Source organism: Scyliorhinus canicula, chromosome 10, assembly GCF_902713615.1.
Source record: "Scyliorhinus canicula chromosome 10, sScyCan1.1, whole genome shotgun sequence".
In the NCBI taxonomy this organism is placed as follows: Eukaryota; Metazoa; Chordata; class Chondrichthyes; order Carcharhiniformes; family Scyliorhinidae; genus Scyliorhinus; species Scyliorhinus canicula.
The window spans coordinates 64,201,755-64,224,399 of NC_052155.1; the positions used below are offsets into that span (position 1 = coordinate 64,201,755).

The following is a 22,645-nucleotide window of genomic DNA, read 5'->3' on the forward strand; positions in this document are numbered from 1 at the left end:
AGGGTGATCAGGGGTTGAGAGGTCAGTTGTGGCCAATGAGGTTTGGGGGATAGGTTGGAGGGTCAGCATTATTTGTGGGGGGCAGGGATAATTAGGGCAGTTGGGTGTTGGGGGGTAGCTGGTTGGGTGGAGGAGGTAGTCAGGGCATGTGAGTTAGTCAAAGCATCATCGTCAGGTAGCCGGGCAGTTGGGGAGTAGTTGGGAAGTGTGAGGTATTCATGGGTTGGGATGACAGTTGGAAGGGCTGGGAGGTAGTCACAGGATGGAAGGATATTTGGGAGGGGGGCAATGGGGTTTGGGTCAGTAATATAGTTACCAAGGAATTAGAACTGGTTTTAATCCTTCGAATTCTTCAGGGTAACTATTCTGCAAAGTAATTTCGATCCATCTGGGCCAATAATTTCCAGGATATAATGATCTGGCTGCAGGTGGTAGCTGTATCCCAGCAGGACAAGGGTGTACAGGAAAACATCAGTGAGGTCCAAGATTAGAGAATTTGTTTGCAGTACACAGTTGTTACGTTGATATTTTAACAATACTGTCACACCAGCATCTGTTTACAACTCCTTTACATTTAACAGTATTCAACCCAGCAATAGTTGAAAATTGTTCCGAACAATTCATGATATTTCCTCGTGTGTGAGTATTTCGCAACTGAATCAAGGGTGTAAATTAAATTAAAGTCAGGAAATCAAAACCAAAGACTTTACAAGTCATACCCCATTGAAACTTCTGGAAACCCTGAAGTGGTGGGCATCTAAACTTTGTCTTTGGTCTGCCAGTTGTAAAACGTGGGACTGGGATCTCCTAAGCATATATTGGACAGTGTGAGTTTTCTGCGTTTTCATTGCTGAAGGACTGGTAAACGTGTCTTTGTCTTGAGGCAGGTTTGTGAACCTGTTAGCGACAAACTTAACAGTGTTGAACTAAACTAAGGATGTACATTATCATTTTGCGCAGAATCACAGAATGTCAGAATTATTACGGTGCAGTTGTGTCTGCATCGGCTCTCCAAATGAGCATAACTTAGTGCCATTCCCCTGCCCTTTCCCCATACCTCTGCTCATTGCTTCTATTCAAGTGATCATCGTATGCCTGCTTGAATGCCTCGATTAATCCTGCCTCCACCACAATTCCAGGCATCCCATACCCAAACTGCTCATTGTGTGAAAAAGATTGTTCTCACATCATATTTGCTTCTTTTTCAAATCAATTTAAATCTATGCCCTCCCGTTCTTGATCCTTTTTACGAGAGAGAACAGTTTCTCTCCAGCTACTCTGTCCAGCCCTCTCATGACTTTGAACACGATTTTACACAATCTCATTGGACCAACTTATTATCATGATTTTAAACACATTTTACTTCACACACCTTTCCGTGGATTGCTACCTTGCCACTGTGGAGAGGCTTGAATATTCCGTTGATCCTTTGGGCGATACTGTAAGGAGTCTTAAACACCTGGCAGGGTCACGCATGATGGTAGGGTCAGAGGGAAAACCAGACAAAGCGCAATCCAAAACAAGTCCTCAACAGCAGATCACGTGGAAGATACCCGCGTAGTATCAATTGTTGCGATGGTGGATGAAGGCTGCAGTATGAAAATGAAATGAAATGAAAATCGCTTATTGTCACAAGTAGGCTTCAAATGAAGTTACTGTGAAAAGCCCCTAGTCACCACATTCCAGCGCCTGTTCGGGGAGGCTGATACAGTAGTAGCGAGATTCCCAGTCATCAAGGTTCCCTTACCATTGGAATTGGACCCAACTTATGTAAAGGACCAAGGGCTGGATTCTCCGCAGCCCTGTGCCGAAATTGCGGCCGACGCGGGGCTGGAGAATCTACTTTTGCCATAATCGGACCGTGGAGTACGCCACGTGGCCAGGGGGCCATTGCCAGAGGCCCACCTATCAATCCTCCGTTCCCGACCGGCCGCGTTCCCGACGGCATGGATCGAACCGCCGGTCGGAATGCTGTCGAGGCGGTTGCAGACTCAGTCCACGGCTACCCTGGTCGGGCGCGGGGTGAATCGGACACGGGGGGGGGGGGGGCTTATAGGCAGCCAGGGATTATATCTACGAGGTTTCATGCTTGGGCGCACGGCCAATCCGGGGTGGGGTTCCTTTCCCTGTGTGGCTCCGCGGTCCGAGTCTGCCATGGAGCTCGGCGTGACCGCTGGAAGCCACCGCCATGCGCCTGTGCGGACTCCGAACCGGAGGGGCAGGGGCCCGTATCCACAGCTAAAGCTGCGAGATTCACTGTGGGCCCCTGCTAGCCCCCTGCAGGGCATTGAATTAGTTCAACTTTTTTGTAGGAATTTCAGGAGTAAAACTCCACCGTTTTTAAGCCGGCTTGGGGACATAGTCTCGGTTTGGGAGAATCCAGCCCTATGTGTCTGCTGATATGCATCGGCATTCCCATGTTAAAAGTTGTCCTGCACAAGGAGCCTACATAGAGGAAAGAAACTCCCCCTCCCATACCTCGCCTGCGGCGATCGGCAAGAACTGACAGGGACAGGCAGAACTGAGATCTGCAAGTCCCAAGCTTCAGATCAGCATGTAGGCGGTGGAGTTTAATTCAATTGTCTCGCTCTTGGAATAGGAACAGAAGAGCATTACATCAGCTTTCTTCATGAATGGTCAGCCCTCTTCAGGATCCACTCTGCTCATCCCACTTGGGGGAAGGGCTGGAAAATGTGCACTAAAAATAGTCTGTTCCATCCCCAAAACCTGGTTGGAAAATTGAATCCAGCAGGTTCATCTCCCTGCAGTCAGCAATCAAATGTAAGCTGAAATTTGGAAACTGGAATGAACGCACCCTCATGGATAATAAGCAAAAGAATAGACCAGAATAGAGACCTGCCCTTGTTGCCTGTGAACTAAGGCACTTAACACTGACTTTGCTGCCCTGAAAAACACCCAAAGAGCAGATGAAAGGCAACTGAGGGAAGAAGGCAGTGGTTACGCCTTCTTCTGGAGAGGAAAACCCGAGGATCAACCCAGGACGCATGGATAAAAGCAAATTACTGCGAATGCTGGAATCTGAAACGAAAGGGAAAATGCTGGAAAATCTCAGCAAGTCTGGCAGCATCTGAAGGGAGAGAAAAGAGCTAATGTCGGACTCAAAACGTTAGCTCTTTTCTCTCCCTACAGATGCTGCCAGACTAGCTGAGATTTTCCAGCATTTTTCCTTTCGTTCCAGAACGCATGGAATTAGATTGCCATCAAGAACGAAGTTGTAAACTGGCTCCCAGAGCTCCCTGTTGGCATCAGCAAATGCCTCATGACTCTCTGCCCAAAACTTGCCAATAGTTGTGGGTGCCTATGCCCAAATCTTTAAGGCAATTACTTTTTTAAAAAAATTTCTCTTGAAGATTTTTAAAAATATGCAGAACAAAAGTAAACGTGGACATACATTGAAAACAAAACAAAAATAAAGAGAAATACATGTACATCGGTTGACTTCTGTTATTTACATCGGTTGTCTTAAGTTATTTAGAATGGTTACAGCTCGGATTGTTTTTGTTGGTGTAGAGGAGACTGAGGGGCGACCCGATCGAGGTGGAAATGATTGTGAGGCCAATGGACAGGGTGGATAGGGAGCAGCTATTTAGTTGAAGGGTCAGTCACGGGGGGAACACAAGTTCAAGTTGAGGGCAGGAGGTTTGTGGGCTGCGAAGAAAAGCATTTTTACCCAGAGGCTGGTGGGAGTCTGGAAGGCATTGCCTGAGAGGGTGGTAGAGGAGGTCGAGGTGGGTTGCCTCCTATCCTTTATGGGGGTTAGGTACGTTTTGGTGCAGCCATTTGGGCGAGGCCGTTGTGGCGCGGCCGTTTTGGCGCCAGCCGTTTTGGCGCCGGCTGTTTTGGCGCCGGATGTTTTGGCGCCAAAATAACATTTCTTTATTTGTGAATTTGGTAATAAAATTTGTTTTAATATACCATATCCCTATTTGTGCATGGAGTCACTCCTGGAGCACAATGTCCTTCCCTCACAGTCTTACAAAATTAAAATAAATATTAGCGTTTCTCTCCAGTATTCTAGTCACTGTTGGGGTCTGGTCCAGGACTAAAATAGGTCATACAGACTGGAAACGTTAACTGTGCTTTTCTCTCCACAGATGTTGCTAGGCTTGCTGAGTTTTCCTACATTTCCTGTTTTTATTATAATCGGAAGAAGTACTGCTTTAAAGTGGTTATTGGAGCCAGCATGTTCTCACATGTAACTTTTTTGTGAATGCAAAAACAGAGTGAGAGATCTGTTGTCTGCATGAGCAAGCCACAATGGCATTAGCCAGCTGCATTCATTTTTGTAAATATAACAGATGTCTATTAAAGGCTTGTTCCATGTGACAACCATCAAATGGAAAAGTTTTGAGTTGCGCATAAGCTGCACGTGTTTTACACCACCAGGGTAATCGCACCTAATGGCTTTTGATGGGTCTGCTGAACCTCCTTGAAGCTTCTGATAGCCTTGCTCATAATTACCAAATGAACTAAACTAAAGGTTTTTTAACTTTAGTTTTTAACTAAATGAACTAATTTAAGGTTTTTAACTAAGTGAACTAATTTAAGGTTTTTAATTTACAATAAAGATAAAAGAATACATGAAAGTGTTCTTAAATTTGAAAACATGGATGCTATCGAGTACTTGAGGAGCCTTGCTCATAATCACCAAATGAACTGAACTAAATGAACTAATTTAAGGTTTTTAAATTTACTTGCAACAATTTGCAACAATTTACTAGCCACAAAAACTAAAAGAATTTCTGTCGTCTGCGCCCAAACGGCCGCGCCAAATTGGCTGCGCCCAATTGTCCCATGGCGCCCAAACGGCTGCGTCCAAACGGCCGCGCCAAATTGGCTGCGCCCAATTGTCCCATGGCGCCCAAACGGCTGCGTCCAAACGGCCGCGCCAAAACGGCCGCGCCCAATTGTCCCATCCCCCCTTTAAAAGTACCTGGATGAGCACTTGGCACATTATAACATTTGAATCTGTGGTCTAAGTGCTGGCAAATGGGAATAGGTAGGTCGGTCAAGTGTTTTTCATGTGTTGGTGCAGATTTGATGGGCCAAAGTCCTCTTCTGCACTATATTTTCTGTGATTCAGTCATAATTGACTTAATTATTGACCGATCCCGAGACCAAAAGGATGTGCTCATGACCAACGCGATGATCAGAGTAGGCCACTGTGGGAAGATCACCAGCTCAAACACTCCTCTATGTCCCTCAAACTCCATCAGAAGCAGTGGAAGATGAAGAAATATATCAGGAAAATGATCAATGTTGAGCAGATTCAAGAGTCAAACATGCGAGCGAACCTCCAACAACATCTTCTCCAAAATCTCCAAGACGTTCATTCCAATGGAGTGGAGGAAAACTGGAAAGAGCTGAAGACAGCCATCATCTCAAGCTGTGAAGTAACCATCAGCTACAAGACCAGGAAACACCAAGACTGCTTCAATGAGAACGGCCACACCATCCTAAACCTCATCAACAAGAAGAGGAAATCTCTCCATCGCCAGAAAGATCATCACCTAAATTCTCGCTCGCCAGTCTCTGAAGAAATCCTACTGGAAAGATAGTGTGACTTCTGACCAAACCGCAAAACAGCGGTCAAGATTATCACCGCTCATCAAATTCAAGAGGACTGCCAGCAACAACATCAACCACTCTACATGGCCTTCATTGACCTGACCAATTCTTTCACCCAATCAATTGGTAAGTGCTATGGAAGACACTGTCAAAGGCCAGTTGTCCAGAGAAATTCATCAATCCATCAGGATCAACGGTGTAGCCCTCCCAAATATAGAACATTCCCCTGCCTGGGGGCCACCTTTCATTTAAGCCTGACATCAATACAGAGATCCAACATTGTATCTAATTAACAAGCGCTACCTTCGGTCACTCAAGGAAGAGAGTCTTCAACGACCGCGACATCCGTGCTGATACCAAGATATTTGTGTACAAGGCAGTCATCCTCCTAACTCAAGAAAAGATTTCCAAGGATGTTACCAACAGGGAGAAGATGCTATTGTCAGGAAAGAGAAAACTAAGATGTGACCTGATAGTGGTTTTAAATTATGAAGGGGTTCGATTGGGGAGAATGGGATCAAAGGCTATGGGAAGAAAGCAGGATTAGGCGATTGAATTGGATGATCAGCCATGATTGTGATGAATGGTGGAGCAGGCTCGAAGGGCCAAAAGGCCTCCTCCTGCTCCTATCTTCTATGTATCTATGTATCTATGATATGGTGGTTTTGCAATCGGAGAGTGCTATAGAAGACCCATCAAAAGCTCACTGTCCAGAAAATGTCATCAACACCCTCCGAATCCTCCACGACAAATTTCAGTGACAGTCCTCACCGACATAAATAAGACAGAAATGTTTGAGGTCAATACTGGACTCAAGCCGGGATGACTCATCACCCTCATCCTTTTCTCCATCATCAACGCTCACCATCCTTCACCTTGCCAAGAACAGGCTTCCTAGTGGAGTAGACATCGTCTACTGGATAGACGGAAAACTTTTCCAACTCAACCTGTTGACATCCAAGAAGAAAACAACACTGACATTACTCGTGGAACTTCAATATATGGATGACATTGGTATCTCCACTCTCTCAGAAGAAAATCTGCAAGCCATGCTTTACACCTTCGCGGAAGCATACTGAAGAATCAGACTCAGCCTCAACGTCAAGAGGGCTCAAGTCCTTTACCAACACAACCCAGGGCAAGATCCGATCTCTCCAGCATGAAGATCAATGGAGGAACCCTTCCAGAGTTAAACATTTCCATACCTGGGGAGCCACCTAAGGCTGACAACGATGCAGAGATCCAACATTGTATATAATCCGTGAGTGCCTCCCTTGGATGCCTAGGGACCAGAGTCCTTGACGACCGTGACATCTGTGCTGACACCAAGATCATCATGTACAACGCAGTAATCCTCCGGACTCTTTTATACAGCTCAGAAACTTGGACTACATACAGACACCACCTTATGACCCTGAAGAGGCACCATCTATGCTGTCCGGGGTGGATTCTCTGCATCACTGGGAGGACAGGCATACATACATCAAAGACCTTAAAGGAGCCAAGGGCACCAGCATTGAGGCCACAATCATCTAATACCAACCACTGGGCTGGCCATGTGCTTAGGATGTCAGAGTCCCAACTGCCAAAGCAAATGTTCTTCACTCAGATCAAGGAAGACTCCTGAACAAGAGGCCAAAGAAACTCTTCAAAGACACCTTGAAGGCTTACCTCAAGAAATGCAACATAGATGATAATTCCTGGGGGAACCTAACTCAGAAGAGACCTACTTGGAGGAACCTCCTGATTGAAGGGACACAATTCCTCGAGAACACCCGCCGGCAAGAGGAGGCCTGGAAAAGGAGCCTCAGAAAGGAATACCAGTGATCTTGAGTCCAAGGATCAATCCCATCCCCTTAAAATGCTTGCCAAGTGTGCGGTCAGAAATGCATCTCTATGATTAGGTTCATTACCCACTCAAGACCCATAGAACCCATGACCGGTGACACAGAGTTTTTTAGGTGGGCAATCATACTCATTAGCGAGTGATCGCTGAAGAAGGAGACTTAACACAGTAAACAATTGGACAGTTAGTGTGGTTCAATTATTCTCTTATTTCATTCTGAATTATTTATGGAAAATATCTAAATAATCTCAGCACTCCAGGAAATCAAGTGAGTGTGAACCTTCAGGATGTCAGAGTTTCAAATATAGGTCTGCATATTCCATGTTTATGTCAAAATCCGCGACACCACAGAAGGTCATTGAACCCATCATGTGAACCAGTTTCTTGTCAGAAATCCATAACTAATGTCATCCTTCCTCTTCCCTGTGCCTTCCCATTTCCTCGTGTTTGCTTCTGCTTTCAAAGAAAAGTAGGGGAGTTATCTTGAGTGTCCTTACCAATATTTATGTCTCAATCAATATTTATCTCTCAAAACAGATGATTGCTGTTTACTTTCCAGGCTAGTGCTGGGGCTGATTTAGCTCACTGGGCTAAATCGCTGGCTTTTAAAGCAAACCAAGCAGGCCAGCACCACGGTTCGATCCCCGGACAGGCGCCGGAATGTGGCGACTAGGGGCTTTTCACAGTAACTTCATTGAAACCTACCCGTGACAATAAGCGATTTTCATTTTCATTTCATTGTCATTAGGTGAAGTTGGCACGCAGAGTTTGAATTGGTTGCATAGGCGCTGGTGTGAAATCTTTCAGCAGAGTCAGGGTTGTCTGGACACAGCCGGCTACTTTGTGGTTTGCCAGTCAGGTGATAAAACAGCAAACTGCCTGTGCAGCTCAGAAACGTGATATTAAACTGTTCAAAAGGCCAGAGCCTTGGGTTGTGCTACCTTGCTTCTCCACAATGACTTCAACAAAGGAAACGTATTCAGCATCTGGAATTTTGCTTTGTTTCAGGACCGACAATGTCTCACATATTATGGATTGTAAAGGGATGCCTTGTTGAACATCTGGGGCTGGATTCTCCGTCCCGCTGCACCGAAATTCTGGTTCTCCACACCAGCGGGATGCTCCGTTTTTCTGGCTGGTCAGTGGGGTTTCCCATTGTGTGGCAGCCCCACACCGTTGGGAAATCCCCTGGCTGCCGGCAAAACAGAGCATGTCGACGGCGGAGAATTCCGCCCAGGTGTCTGGGAAGTCATTGGGCGGATTTTCCGTTTCTGAGGCAAAGTGCCGGTGCGAATCCACGGGAGATTCACAACAGGAAAATCAGAGCAAACCCCTCACCGATTCTGGTACCGGTGAGGGGTTGGCACTGGCGCCATGGGAAACTCTCATGGATTGCACCAAAAATGAACGGAGAATAGCCGGGTCCCAGGCCGCGCATGCGCAGGGCTGATGACCTGCACCGGTCGCACCATAAAACATGGCGCCAGCCGTGCCACCATAACCCTAACCCGCCAACCGTGACCCCACAGCAAACTCCCTGGCCACCCCCCACCAGTCCCACCAGCCCTAGCAGAAGCCCCCTGTTGGAACCAACAATTTTATGGACACGTGCTTGTAGGATTAGAATAGCGGTTTTAATATACTCACAACAGAGCCAGCCTATTAGCCATTGAACTTTCGGTGAACTGGCCGGCTGACCATGTGGCACTGATTTTTTATACAGCAGCTTCCGGGGGAGGAGTCCTGGGCAGAGCCAAGGGAGAAGCCCCGTACAACTCGAGCATTCCCAGAGCTACTCCCCCTGGAGGACAGGTAGTGCAACTGCACTTACAATACAGACACATGTATATACAGATTATAATCCGGTGTGAATCACATTCACCACAACTCCCACCCGAACGGCGGCATGGATCCCAGACAAATGTGGCGGCACTGGACACTGTCAGCAGCTGGCACACCGGGTTGCCGACCATTGGGACCATAAGTAGCCCGCGCTGTGGGGAACTCGGTCCATGGTGGAGCATCAGGGGTGGGCCAGCTGATGACGTGCCAACGGCGTTGAAACAGCACGTGGCGCGCGTCACGATGATGCCAGTTTGGAGGGGGTGGAGCAGGGCAAACCAGGGCCGGCTCAGGTTCCGGTATCGGAATCCATTCTCCCCCCGACCACCGATCACGATTTTGGCATCGAGCTACGGTGAATCCAGCCCATTGTCTCAGTTACCCACTGACTCCACTAGCAAGATTGGCTTATCAAATGCAAATGCCATTCCTGTAACTTCCTTTGAAATGAGTCTGAACAGGCCCAGGTTGTCTGTTAGTCACTGCACAGGCAAAATGTGATATTACATTCCCGAAACTAAGATAATTATTTTGTTCTGGAGACAGCTGTGATAACTCCCACATGGTGAGTCAACCATCTTAATTTTCTTTGTTCAGCAGAAGAGTCCAGTGTAATAATAATAAACAACAAGGATAAAACATTTTAAATATTTAAAATGATGGGTTTCTGCTGCATGTCAGAGGAAGCCAACACCCATCATTTGTAGTAGGGTACATAAAAATGTGCAATAGAACTATTCTTTACTTGCTCTGCTCCAGGAGAAAATTACCCAATTTGACAAATCTCTCCTTATGCATCACCCTCAGGAATTTATGTTCCATAGAACAGAGAACATAGAATAGTACAGCGCAGTACAGGCCCACGATGTTGTGCCGACCATTTATCCTAATCTAAGATCAACCTGACCTACACCCCTTCAATTTACTGCTGTCCATGTGCCTGTCCAAGAGTTGCTTCAATGTAGCTAATGACTCTGACTCCACCACCTCCGCTGGCAGTGCATTCCACGCACCCACCACTCTCTGTATGAAGCAGTGTTCTTCAAACTTTTTTTCCGGGGACCCACTTTTACCAACTGGTCAACGTTCGGGATCCAACCCGGCCGACCTTTGGGAGCCAACCCGGCCGACTTTCGCGACTCACGCCGGCCAAACATCGTGACCCACCATTTTCTCTTGCCTTGTTTTCTAATGATAAAAATGGAGGAAATGGTTTTAGATCCTTTGGCCCTCGTACACGCTCCTCCAATGGAACCTGTTGGATGAAGGTGAAGCTTTACGATGTCGGAAAGTATGGAGTCTCCATCTGTCCAAAGTTCTGCATTTTTTTCTCCTGTAAAATTTTATCAAATAAAACCCCCTCCGAACTTGTAAAAAAAAATGAATAAAATAAATGAAAATGAATAAAAATTAAATGAATAAATTAAATGAATAAAACGCCCCAGAACATGTAAAAAAAACCAAAATGAATAAAATAAATGAAAAAAATAAAAATTAAATGAACAAAATAAAGGAATAAAATGAATAAAACCCCCCCGAACTTGCAAATTAAAAAGCTGCGACACTTTAAAAAAATAGCGGCCGCACTGTGCATGCGTGCCTGATCATCGGCGATAGTTTTGCGCAAGCGTGCTGATGGTCGTGCGTGCATGCACAATGCGGCCGAATTGTTTTTACATGTTCGCAGCCATTTTAAAGGCTGCTTGCAGCCGGCATTATTAAAAGCCGGCTGCTGCGTGGGGATTTGCGCGATCGGGAGCATCGCGAAGGACGGCTCCGCGACCCTCCTGACACCCGCCCGCAACCCACCCGCGGGTCACGCCCCCGAGTTTGAAGAACACTGGTATAAAGAACTGACCTTTGACATCTCCCTTCTAACTTCCTCCAATCACCTTAAAATTATGTCCCCTTGTGACAGCCATTTCCGCCCTGGGGAAAAGTCTCTGGCTGTCCATTCTATCGATGCCTCTCATCACCTTTTACACCTCTATAAAGTCACCTCTCTTCCTTCTTTGCTCCAGTGAGAAAAGCGCTAGCTCCCTCAACATTTCTTCATAAGATATGCCCTCCAGTCCAGGCAACATCCTGGTAAATCTCCTCTGCACCCTCTCCAAAGCATCCACATCCTTCCTATAATGAAGCATCCTGAGCTGGACACAATATTCCAAGTGTGGTCTAACCAGGTTTTATAAAGCTGCGGCAAAACCTTGCGGCTCTTAAACTCACTTCCCCTGTTAATGAAAGCCAACACACCATACGTCTTCTTAACAACCCTATCAACCAGGGTGGCAACTTTGAGGGATCTATGTGCGTGGACCCTAAGATCCCTCTGTTCCTCCACACTTCCAAGAATCCATCCTTTTACCATGTATTCAGCATTCAAATTCAAACTTCCAAAATTAATCACTTCACATCCATCTAGGTTGATCCCCATCTGCCACTTCCCAGCCCAGCTTTGCATCCTGTCAATGTCCTGTTGTAACTTCTTCCGTCGGGCAGGCGATGCAAAACTCTGAGAACGCACACGAACAGACTCAAAAACAGCTTCTTCCCCGCTGATACCAGACTCCTAAACGACCCTCTTATGGATGACCTCATTAACACGATACCCCTGTATGCTTCACCCGATGCCGGTGCTACGTAGTTACATCGTGTACTTTGTGTTGCCATATTATATATTTTCTTTTATTTCCTTTTCTTCCAATGTACTTATTGATCTGTTGAGCTGCTCGCAGAAAAATACTTTTCACTGTACCTTGGTACACGTGACAATAAACTAAATCCAATCCAATCCAACAGCCCTCAACATTTCTGTGGGCAGCACGGTAGCATGGTGGTTAGCATAAATGCTTCACAGCTCCAGGGTCCCAGGTTCGATTCCCGGCTGGGTCGCTGTCTGTGTGGAGTCTGCACGTCCTCCCCGTGTGTGCGTGGGTTTCCTCCGGGTGCTCCGGTTTCCTCCCACAGTCCAAAGATGTGCGGGTTAGGTGGATTGGCTATGCTAAATTGCCCGTAGTGTCCTAATAGTAAGGTTAAGGGGGGGAGTTGTTGGGTTACAGGTATGGGGTGGATGCGTGGGTTTGAGTGGGGTGATCATTGCTCGGCACAACATCGAGGGCCGAAGGGCCTGTTCTGTGCTGTACTGTTCTATGTTCTATGTTCTAACACTATCTACAACTCCACCAACCTTTGTGGCATCGGCAAACTTACTAACCTACCCTTCCACTTCCTCATCCAAGTCATTCATAAAAACCACAAAGAGCAGAGGCCCCACAACAGATCTCTTCAGGACCATCATGGTCATTGACCTCCAGGCGGAATATGTTCCATCTACTGCCACTCTCTATCTTCTTTCGGCCAGCCAATTCTATATCCAGACAGCCAAATTTCTCTGTATCCCATGCCCGCTGACTTTCGGAATGAGTATACCATGGGGAACTTAACAAATGCCTTTCTGAAATCCATATGCACCACATCCACTGCCCGACATTCATCAATGTGTCTCGTCACATCCTCAAAGAATTCAATGAGGCTTGTGAGGCATGACCTGCCCCTCACAAAGCCATGCTGACCATCTTTAATCAAACTATTTTTTTCTAAATAATCATAAATCCTATCTCTCAGACTCCTTTCCAGTATTGTGCTCACCACAGACGTAAGACTGACTGGTCTGTAATTCCCAGGGATTTCCCTATTCCCTTTCTTGAACAGGGGAACAACATTCGCCTCCCTCCAATCATCCGGTACTAATCCAGTGGAGAGTGAGGATGCAAAGATCATTGCCAATGGCGCAGCAATCTCCTCCCTTGCTTCCCATAGTAAACTTGAGTATATCCCGTCTGGCCAAGGGAACTTATCTATTCTGATGTTTTTCAAAATTTCCAGCACCTCCTGCTTCTTAATATCAACCTGTTTGAGTCTATTAACCTGGTTCACACTGTTCTCATGAGCAACAAGGTCCCTCTCTCTAGTGAATACTGAAGCAAAATATTAATTTCGGGCCTCCCCTAAGTCCACAGACTCGAGGCACAAGTTCCCTCCTCTATCTTTGATGAAGGGTCATCTGGACTCGAAACTTTAGCTCATTTCTCTCCCTAAAGATGCTGCCAGACCTGCTGAGATTTTCCAGCATTTTCTCTTTGGTTCCCTCCACTATTCCTGATCAGCCCTACTCTCACTCTGATCATCCTCTTATTTCTCACATAAGTCTAGAACGCCTTGGTCTTTCCCCTAATCCATCCCACCATGGCGTTTTCATGGCCCCTTCTAGCACTCCTAAGTCCATTTTTGAGTTCCTTCCTAGCTACCTTGTAACCCTTTAGAGCTGTGCCAGATCCTTGCTTCCTCAATCTTAGGAAAGCTTCCTTCTTCATCTTGACTAGAAGCTCCACTTCCTTGTCTCAGTGGGACAAAACTATCCAGCACTCGTAGCAAGTGCTCCTTAAACAACCCCTACATGACTGTTATGCATTTCCCTGAGCACATCAGTTCCCATTTTATACTCCCTAGCTCCTGTCTAATAGCAGTATAATTTCACCTCCCCCAATTAAGTACCTTCCCATACTGTCTGTTCCTATCCCTTACCATAAGGGTCAAGGAGTTGTGGTCACTGTCACTGAACTGCTTTCCCACCGAGACATCTGACACCTGGCCTGGTTCACTGCTAAGCACCAAATCCAATATGGCCTCCCCCTAGTCGGCCTATCTACATATTGAGTCAGGAATCATTCCTGGACACACCTGACAAAATCTGCTCCATCTAAACCACTGGCACTGAGAAGGTTCCAGTCAATATTAGGGAAGTTGAAGTCACCCATGACAACAACTCTGTTACTTGTGCACCCTTCCAAGATCTTCCCTCCAATCTATTCTTCCACCACTCTGCTGCTATTTGGAGGTGATGTGACCATCAATTCACTCGGATCACGATTGGAAGTAAACTGTGGTTTTAATAGTCTTACAACTGAGCCTGCCTGTGACCAGAAGAACTGAGGGCAGGCTCACACGGCTGCAGCACTTTATACTTCTGGTAGTGGGAGGGGTCGTGGGCGGAGCCATGGGCGGAGCCAAGGGTGGAGCCCTGTACAAGCTCCTCATCTCCCCCATGGGCAGAGCCGCGCAACGGCTCACAGACAGAGCCCACAAGGACATAATACTATACAATACAATACAGTGTGAATTACAAAACAGTATGAATTCACCACATTCACCACCTGTAAAAAAAATAAAGTACGGCGGGGATGACGGGTCTACAGGTTGAGCCGGTCCGGTGGCCGAGTCGTCCTTTGGGATCAGCGGACCACCAGGGTTGCAGCCTCTTCGGGTGGCTGGGTGGTGACGGTTGGTGTGGGTATGAGGGTGGACTCCGGGGGTGTTTCGGTCCGAGCTTCATTCCTGACCGGCGCAATGGGCGATGGGGGGCGCAGGAAACTTATAGGTGCGGGGGCGCAGGGTGTGGGGGGTCGGGTGGGGTGTAGTGTGAGGGGTACCCAGGCAGTGGTGGTGGTAGTGGTGAATCCTGCAGGCGCCAGGTCCTGGAGGGAAACGGTGTCCTGACGGCCGTCGGGGTATTCAATGAAGGCGTAGTGGGGGTTCGAGTGAAGCAGGAGCACTCTCTCTACTAGCGGGTCCATTTTGTGTGTCCGGACGTGCTTCCAGAGGAGAACCGGGCCTGGTGTCCTCAACCAGGATGGGAGCGAAGCCCCCGTGGTAGTGCCCCTAGGTCTGGTTGGTGGCGGTGCATAGGAGTGACCTAATTGCATGGAGTGCGTCGGGAAGGGCTTCCTGCCAGTGGGAGGTCGGGAGATTCCTCGACCGGAGGGTTGGTAGTACGGACTTCCAGACCATCGCGTTCTCCCTCTCCACCTGCCCGTTCCCCCTGGGGTTGTAGCTGGTAGTCCTGCTCGAGGCAATGCCCTTGTCGAGCAGGTACTGACGCAGCTCGTCACTCATGAAGGACGAACCCCTGTCGCTGTGTACGTAGCTGGGGAAACCGAACAGGGTGAAGACACTGTGCAGGGCGCTGATGACTGTGTGGGAGGTCATATCGGGCATGGGATAGCAAAGGGGAAGCGTGAGAATTCGTCGATGACGTTGAGAAAGTACACATTTCGATTGGTTGAGGGGAGTGGCCCTTTGAAATCGATGCTCAGGCGTTCAAAGGGCCAGGAAGCCTTTACCAGGTGGGCCTTGTCTGGTCTATAGAAGTGCGGTTTGCAATCCGCGCAGATCGGGCAATCCCTGGTGATGGCTTTTACCTCCTCGGTGGAGAAAGGCAGATTTCGGGCTTTGACGTAGTGGGCGAGCCGGGTGACCCCCGGGTTGCAGAGGTCATTGTGGATAGCCTTCAGGCGGTCGTTTTGCGCGCTGGCGCACGTGCTGCGGGACAGGGTATCTGGGGGCTCGTTGAGCTTCCCCGGTCGATATATAATATCGTAATTATAGGTGGAGAGTTCGATCCTCCACCGCAAGATTTTATCATTTTGGTCGGTGATGAGGGAGAACCTCCTACCTGCGAGGTAGTGCCTCCAGTGCCGTACGGCTTCCACAATGGCTTAAGCTTCTTTTTCGACTGAGGAGTGTCGAAGTTCCGAAGCGGAGAGGGTCCGGGAGAAGAAAGCTACTGGTCTCCCTGCCTGATTCAGAGTGGCGGCGAGAGCGACTGCTGAGGCATCGCTCTCCACCTGGACGGACACGGATTCATCCACCGCCCGCATGGCGGGTTTGGCGATGTCCTCCTTGATGCAGTTGAAGGCCTGGTGGGCCTCTGCTGACAGTGGGAAGAGTGTGGTCTTAAATAGTGGGCGGGCTTTGTCCGCATACTGGAGGACCCACTGGGCGTAATAAGAGAAGAATCCCAGGCACCTCTTGAGGGCCCTGGGACAATGAGGGAGGGGGAGTTGTAAGAGGGGGCGCATATGGTCTGGGTCGGGGCCCAGGACTCCGTTTTCCACGATATAGCCGAGGATGGCTAGCCTGGTAGTGCGAAAAATGCATTTCTCCTTATTGTAGGTGAGATTGAGTTTCTGGCCGGTTTGGAGAAATCGGTGGAGGTTAGTGTCGTGATCCTGCTGGTCATGGCCGCAGATTGTGACATTGTCCAAGTACGGAAACGTGGCCCGCAGCCCGTACTGGTCCACCATTCAGTCCATTGCTCGTTGGAACACCGAGACCCCATTCGTGAGGCCAAAGGGAACCCGGAGGAAATGGAAGAGACGACCATCTGCCTTGATCGCCGTGTAGTGGCGGTCCTCCGGGCGGATTGGGTGCTGGTGGTAAGAAGACTTCAGATCCACCGTGGAGAATATGCAGTACTGGGCGACCTGGTTGACCATGTCTGCAATTCTGGGGAGGGGGTACGCATAGAGGTGCGTGAATCGGTTAATGGTTTGGATATAATCAACCACCATCCGGAACTTTTCCCCGGTCTTGACGACCACCACCTGAGCTCTCCTGGGGCTGTTACTGGCCTCTATGACTCCCTCACGTAGGAGCCGCTGGACTTCAGCTCTGATGAATACTCTATCCTGCAGGCTGTACCGCCTGCTGTGAGTGGCTACTGGTTTACAGTTAGCCGTCAGGTTAGCGAAGAGCAGAGGAGGGTCGATGTTTAAGGTCGCTAAACTGCAAATAGTGAGTGGAAGTAGGGGTCCGCCGAAGCTGAGTGTGAGGCTCTTGAGATTACATTGGAAATCGAGCCCGAGTAAGAGTGGGGTGCAGAGGTCGGGGAGTACGTACAGCTGGAAATTAGAGTAGCTGGCGCCCTGAATCGTTAGGGTTGCGACGGTGCGCCCTTGTATATGGACCGAGTGCGAGCCCGAGGTGAGGGAGATAGTTTTCCGTGCAGGGAAGATAAGGAGCGAACAGCGTCTTACCAGGTCAGGATGTACGAAGCTCTTGGTGCTCCCGGAGTAGAAGAGGCACGGTGTCCTGTACCCGTTGATTCGAACGGACATCATTGAGCTCTGGAGGTGCTTTGGACGCGACTGGTCCAACGTGACTGCGTTGAGTTGCGGGTAGTCAGCAGCTCGATCAGCAGTGCTGGAGTGGCCCCGTGATGACTGTCCGCTGAGGTTGTAGTCGTCAAGGTGAACTTCGGTTGATGGCCAAGATGGCAGCTCCCGTTGATCGCACGTGGCGGGTGACGAAGAAGATGGCGTCCAAGATGGCCGCGCCTGTGGATCGCACGTGGCGGGCGGCGAGGACGATGGCATCCAAAATGGCGGCCCCCATGACTCGCACGTGGCCGGCCGCGTGGAGGAGGATTGCCAAGATGGCGGCCCCCATGAGTCGCTTATGTCGGGTGGAGGCGGAGTCGGCATACACGCTGCAGCATTACGGGGTCTGCGTGCCTGCGAGTTGGGGGGGGGTGAGTGCTCTAGACTGCGGGGGAGTTAGAAAGTTTTGACTTCGCCAGGCATTCTCTGGCATAATGTCCTTTGCGACCGCAGCTGCTGCAGGTCACGTTGCGGGCCCGGCAGTGCTGCCGTGGGTGTTGGGGCTGGCCACAAAAATGGCACGCTGCGCTCCACAGTGAGGGTGGCCGGGCGGCGCAGGCCTGGGGCAGTCACTGGTCGGGGGTCCACGATGGGGTCGCTTGCTAGGCGGGGAACGAGTTTAGACTTCGGAACGTGACCTCCATAGTAGTTGCTAACTCTACCGTGTCCTCCAAGTTCTGGGCCCCTTTCTCAAGTAGTCGCTGGCGCACATAGTTTTTTTTTATAAATTTAGATTACCCAATTATTTTTTCCAATTAAGGGGCAATTTAGCGTGGCCAATCCACCTACTCTGCACATTTTTGGGTTGTGGGGGTGAAACCCACGCAGACACGGGGAGAATGTGCAAACTCCATACGGACAGTGACCCAGAAATATCTAGCAGAGAATGGTTTCGATCCATCGACCTCTGGGTTATGGGCCCAGCACGCTTCCGCTGCGCCACTCTGCTCTCTACTGGCGCACATAGTTAGACCTGAGCCCTGCAATGTATACATCACGGACAGTGAGTTCCATATGCTGGGAGGCCGTTACAGCCTGAAAGTTGCAGTTCCGAGCAAGGGCTTTTAAGTCGCGCTGGAAGTCTTCCAGCGACTCTGCAGGGCGCTGGCGGCGGGTAGTGAAAATTCGCCGCGCGTAGACCTCGTTTATCTGCCGCACGTACAATCGGTCGAGCATAGCAAGGGCCTCAGTGTATGAGGTGGCATAATTGTGTTGCGTAGAGATACGATGGCTCACCTGTGCGTGCAGTAGGCTGAGTTTCTGCTCCTCTGTAGTCTCGGATGTGCTTGATTCAGCCAGGTAGGCCTTGAAACACCGAAGCCAGTGTAGGAAGATTTCCTTCACCTTTGCAGCCTGCGGGTCGAGTTCTAGTCAATCAGGTTTGAGGGCTGATTCCATAGTAGTCGGAACACGATTGGAAGTAAACTGATTTTAATAGTCTTACAACTGAGCCTGCCTGCAACCAGAAGAACTGAGGGCAGGCTCACACGGCTGCAGCACTTTATACTTCTGGTAGTGGGAGGGGCCATGGGCGGAGCCAAGGGTGGAGCCCTGTACAAGCTCCTCATCTCCCCCTATGGGCAGAGCCGCGCAACGGCTCACAGACTGAGCCCACAAGGACATAATACTATACAATACAACACAGTGTGAATTACAATACAGTATGAATTCACCACAGGAGGTTTTTAGAAAACTCCAAATAAAGTGACTGCTCCTTTCTTGCTTTTGACTTCCACCCGTACTGACTGACTAGACAACCCCACCTTGACTACCTCCTTTTCTGCAGCTGTGATGCATTCTCTAATTAACAGTGCCATTCCCCCTCCTCTTTTACCTCCCTCCCTATTCTTCTTAAAACATCTAAACCCCGGAACATCTAACAACCATTCCTACCCTTGTGAAAGCCATGTCTCCATAATGGCCAGAACCTCGGAGTTCCAAGCACTGATCCATGGTCTAAGTTCATCTACCTTATTCCTGATACTCCTTGAATTGAAATAGACACACTTTAACCCATTCCACTGAGTGCAACTTTGCCCTATCAACTGTCTATCCTTCCCTACAGACTCACTGCATACTGTTTCTGCCTGCTCAACAGCTACCCCATCCTCTGATCTGTAGCTCTGGTTCCCATCCCCTGCCAAACTAGTTTAAACCCTCCCAAAGAACTCTGGCAAACCTCCGGCCCAGGATATTGGTGCCCTTCCTGTTTAGGTGCAACCCATCCCTCATGTTCAGCTGCACTCGCTCTCTGTTCCTTGCCTCAATAGCACATAAGAAGTCTTACAACACCAGGTTAAAGTCCAACAGGTTTGTTTCAAACACGAGCATTCGGAGCACTGCTCCTTCCTCAGGTAGGAGGAAGGAGCAGTGCTCCGAAAGCTTGTGTTTGAAACAAACCTGTTGGACTTTAACTGGTGTTGTAAAACTTCTTACTGTGCTCACCACAGTCCAACGCCGGCATCTCCACATCAATAGCACATGGCACCAGTAACAATCCTAAAATTACTACTCTGCTCGTCCTGCTCTTTAGCTTCCAACCTAACTCCCTAAAATCACTTTTTAGACCTTCATCCCTTTTCTTAGCGGTGTTGTTGGTGCCAATGTGCACCACAACGTTTTGTTTCTCCCCTTCCCCCTTAAGAATCCTGTAGACTCGATCCTAGACATCCCTGACCTCGGCACCTGGGAGTCACCATACCTTCCGGAAGTCTTGTTCGCGACCCTAAAATCTCCAATTCGTTCCCCTAACCATTGAGTCTCCTTTCACTATCGCTTTTCTGTTCTCCCCTTCCATTCTGAGCCACATAGCCAGGCTCAGCTCCAGAGAACTGGCCGCTATGGCCTTTCTCTGGTAAGTTGTTCCACCCCCCCCCCCCCTCCGCCCGAAACAGCATCCAAAGCGGTATGCTTGTTTTGAAGGGGAACGGCCACAGAGACTCCCTGCACTGTCTGCCTGTTCCCTTTTCTTCCCCTGACTGTAACCCAGCTACTCTTGTCCTGAATTTTGTGTGTGGCTAACTCCCTGTAACTCCTCTCTATCACACCCTCTGCTTCCCAGATGATCCGAAGTTCATCCAGCTCCAGTTCCAGTTTCCTAATGTGGTCTCCGAGGATCTGGAGTTGGGTGCCCTTCCCACAGTTGTAGTCAGTGGGGACCCGAGCGGTATTCCTTACCTCCCACATCCTACAGGAGGAGCATACAACTGCCTTAACTTCCATTCACTCTGATCAGAATTCCCAAATAGATTTTAACAGAAAAATAAATTTAAGATTAAACACCCATTAAGCCCTGAAAAAAATCAATTCTTACCTCAACAGAATGTAGCTGAGATTCTGACCTGAGAACCGATCACTAGGCTCCGCCCTCCAGACACAGCTCCCGTGATTCCTGGCTGCTCCTGGGGTACCTGTACAGGCAAGTTCCTGTGCAACACTTGCGCTCTTTTACGCTGTGCCCCTTCGCTCTCCTCGCGTTCTTTCATAGTGTCTCCGCTGCCCCCCACGTGCTCTTTAACTGTGTCCCCGCCGCTCGCCTCCGCTCTTTTATCCTGTGTCCCCGCTGCTCCCCACGTGCTCTTTAACTGTGTCCCCGCCACTCTCCTCACGCTCTTTTATCCTGCGTCCCCCGCCGCTCTCCTCACACTCTTTTACTCTGTGTTTCCGCTGATCTTGCGCTCTTTTACTCTGTGTCCTCGCCACTATCCTCGTGCTCTTTTACTCTGTGTCTTTGCCGCTCTCCTCGTGTTCTTTCCATGTTATCTATTGTGGGGTACACAATGTTACACATACTTCTCTCATTGTGGTCTAAACAATAATTTCTATTGGCCCCAAATTCTATTGGCCTTTTTTAGTGGTTTTGTCAACCTATATATGTCCATTCAGGGAGTTTTATATTTGGACCCCGGAGCTCTCTACTCATCCACACCATGGAGTATCTTTCCATTAAATACAAATTCCTATTCCTTTTCTTTTCTCCAACAATATATTACCCCATAATTATCCAGATTAATTTGTGTTGACCTTCTAGTAGATTGTCTTTGCCCTCCTAGTGTTTTTAGAGCTTTCTCCACTGTTTGTTAAATCTCCAACACTGCATCAACAAACTTTGAGATTTTGTTCCTTATATCAAAACCAAAACTGATGCATGTTCCCACTCCTTCCACTCCCCAATAGACTTCTTTTTTTTTCTCCCTAGACTATTCAGTGAAAACAAATTTGAACAATGTGTTCTTTGCTGAGAATTTCAGGTTATTCACTGAACAATCAGGCGGTAAATGACAATGGAGCCTTAATAGGCATCAGAGAATTCTCCGCGATGCCAGTAACAGCTTTTTGTGGACTGTTGCTGACAGATGAAACTGCTTTAGTCAGATATATCATTTAATATTTCTATATGTATATTATCGGCATGACTGAATTCTAAAGTTAACCCTTTGTGTGGCATGGTGGCAGCTTAGCATGATTAAACTCTTACAGGACTAACAGGCTTGGTAAATATGCCCATCAATTTTGTTTACACTCGAACAAAATTCGGGCAGCACTGTAGCACAAGTGAATAGCACTGTGGCTTCACAGTGCCAGGGTCCCAGGTTCGATTACCCGCTGGGCCACTGTCTGTGCGGAGTCTGCACATTCTCCCCGTGTCTGCGTGGGTTTCCTCCAGGTGCTGCGGTTTCCTCCCACAGTCCGAAGACGTACAGGTTAGGTCGATTGGCCATGCTAAATTGTCCAAAAAAAGGTTAGGAGGGGTTATGGGGATAGGGTGGAAGTGAGGGCTTAAGTGGGTCAGTGCAGACTCGATGGGCCGAATGGCCTCCTTCTGCACTGTACATTCTATGTTCTATGTTTTATGAAAATGGAAAACATGAATTTCCACACCAGTAATGTTAATAAATCCAAGAAATTGGGTGAACTACCCTCTGGTGACCAGAAGCAGAAATCATATACAACTGCCAATCTTTCTTGTGCTTTCTCCAAAAAAAATAATATTCATTTGAAGATAAGAGACCCATAAATATGTGAGAACACTGCCACATAAGTGCCAGGGACACCCACGGATGACAACTTCTTCTGTACCACCCTGGTGAATGTATGTTGAATGTTATGAACAGTGGGGGGAGCTCACCACAGGGATCCAGGAACAAGTGGGGTTCATCTACTTTGCACATGATTGACGTTTAACTGTTCACCAAGTTACCATCATAATAAACTCAAATAATTTTTTCAGGTGCTCCATCCACTGTCTATACATGTGCAAAAATCTTTGAAAGGTAGGCGAGAACCCAGGAAACTAAGTTTCATTTATGCATGCCAAGATCTGATCCTTCAATGCAATGAATTCAGTTTAATGGTTGTTTGAACTAACTCA

General features: G+C 48.4%; 1 non-coding gene across 1 annotated transcript; it reads right to left on the reverse strand.

Annotated features, from left to right (window-relative positions):
* Positions 1–18,151: 18,151 nt before the first annotated feature.
* trnam-cau lies at positions 18,152–18,223 on the reverse strand. The gene has a single exon. It is a non-coding gene; the product is annotated as a tRNA-Met (tRNA).
* Between the last annotated feature and the right edge of the window lie 4,422 nt (positions 18,224–22,645).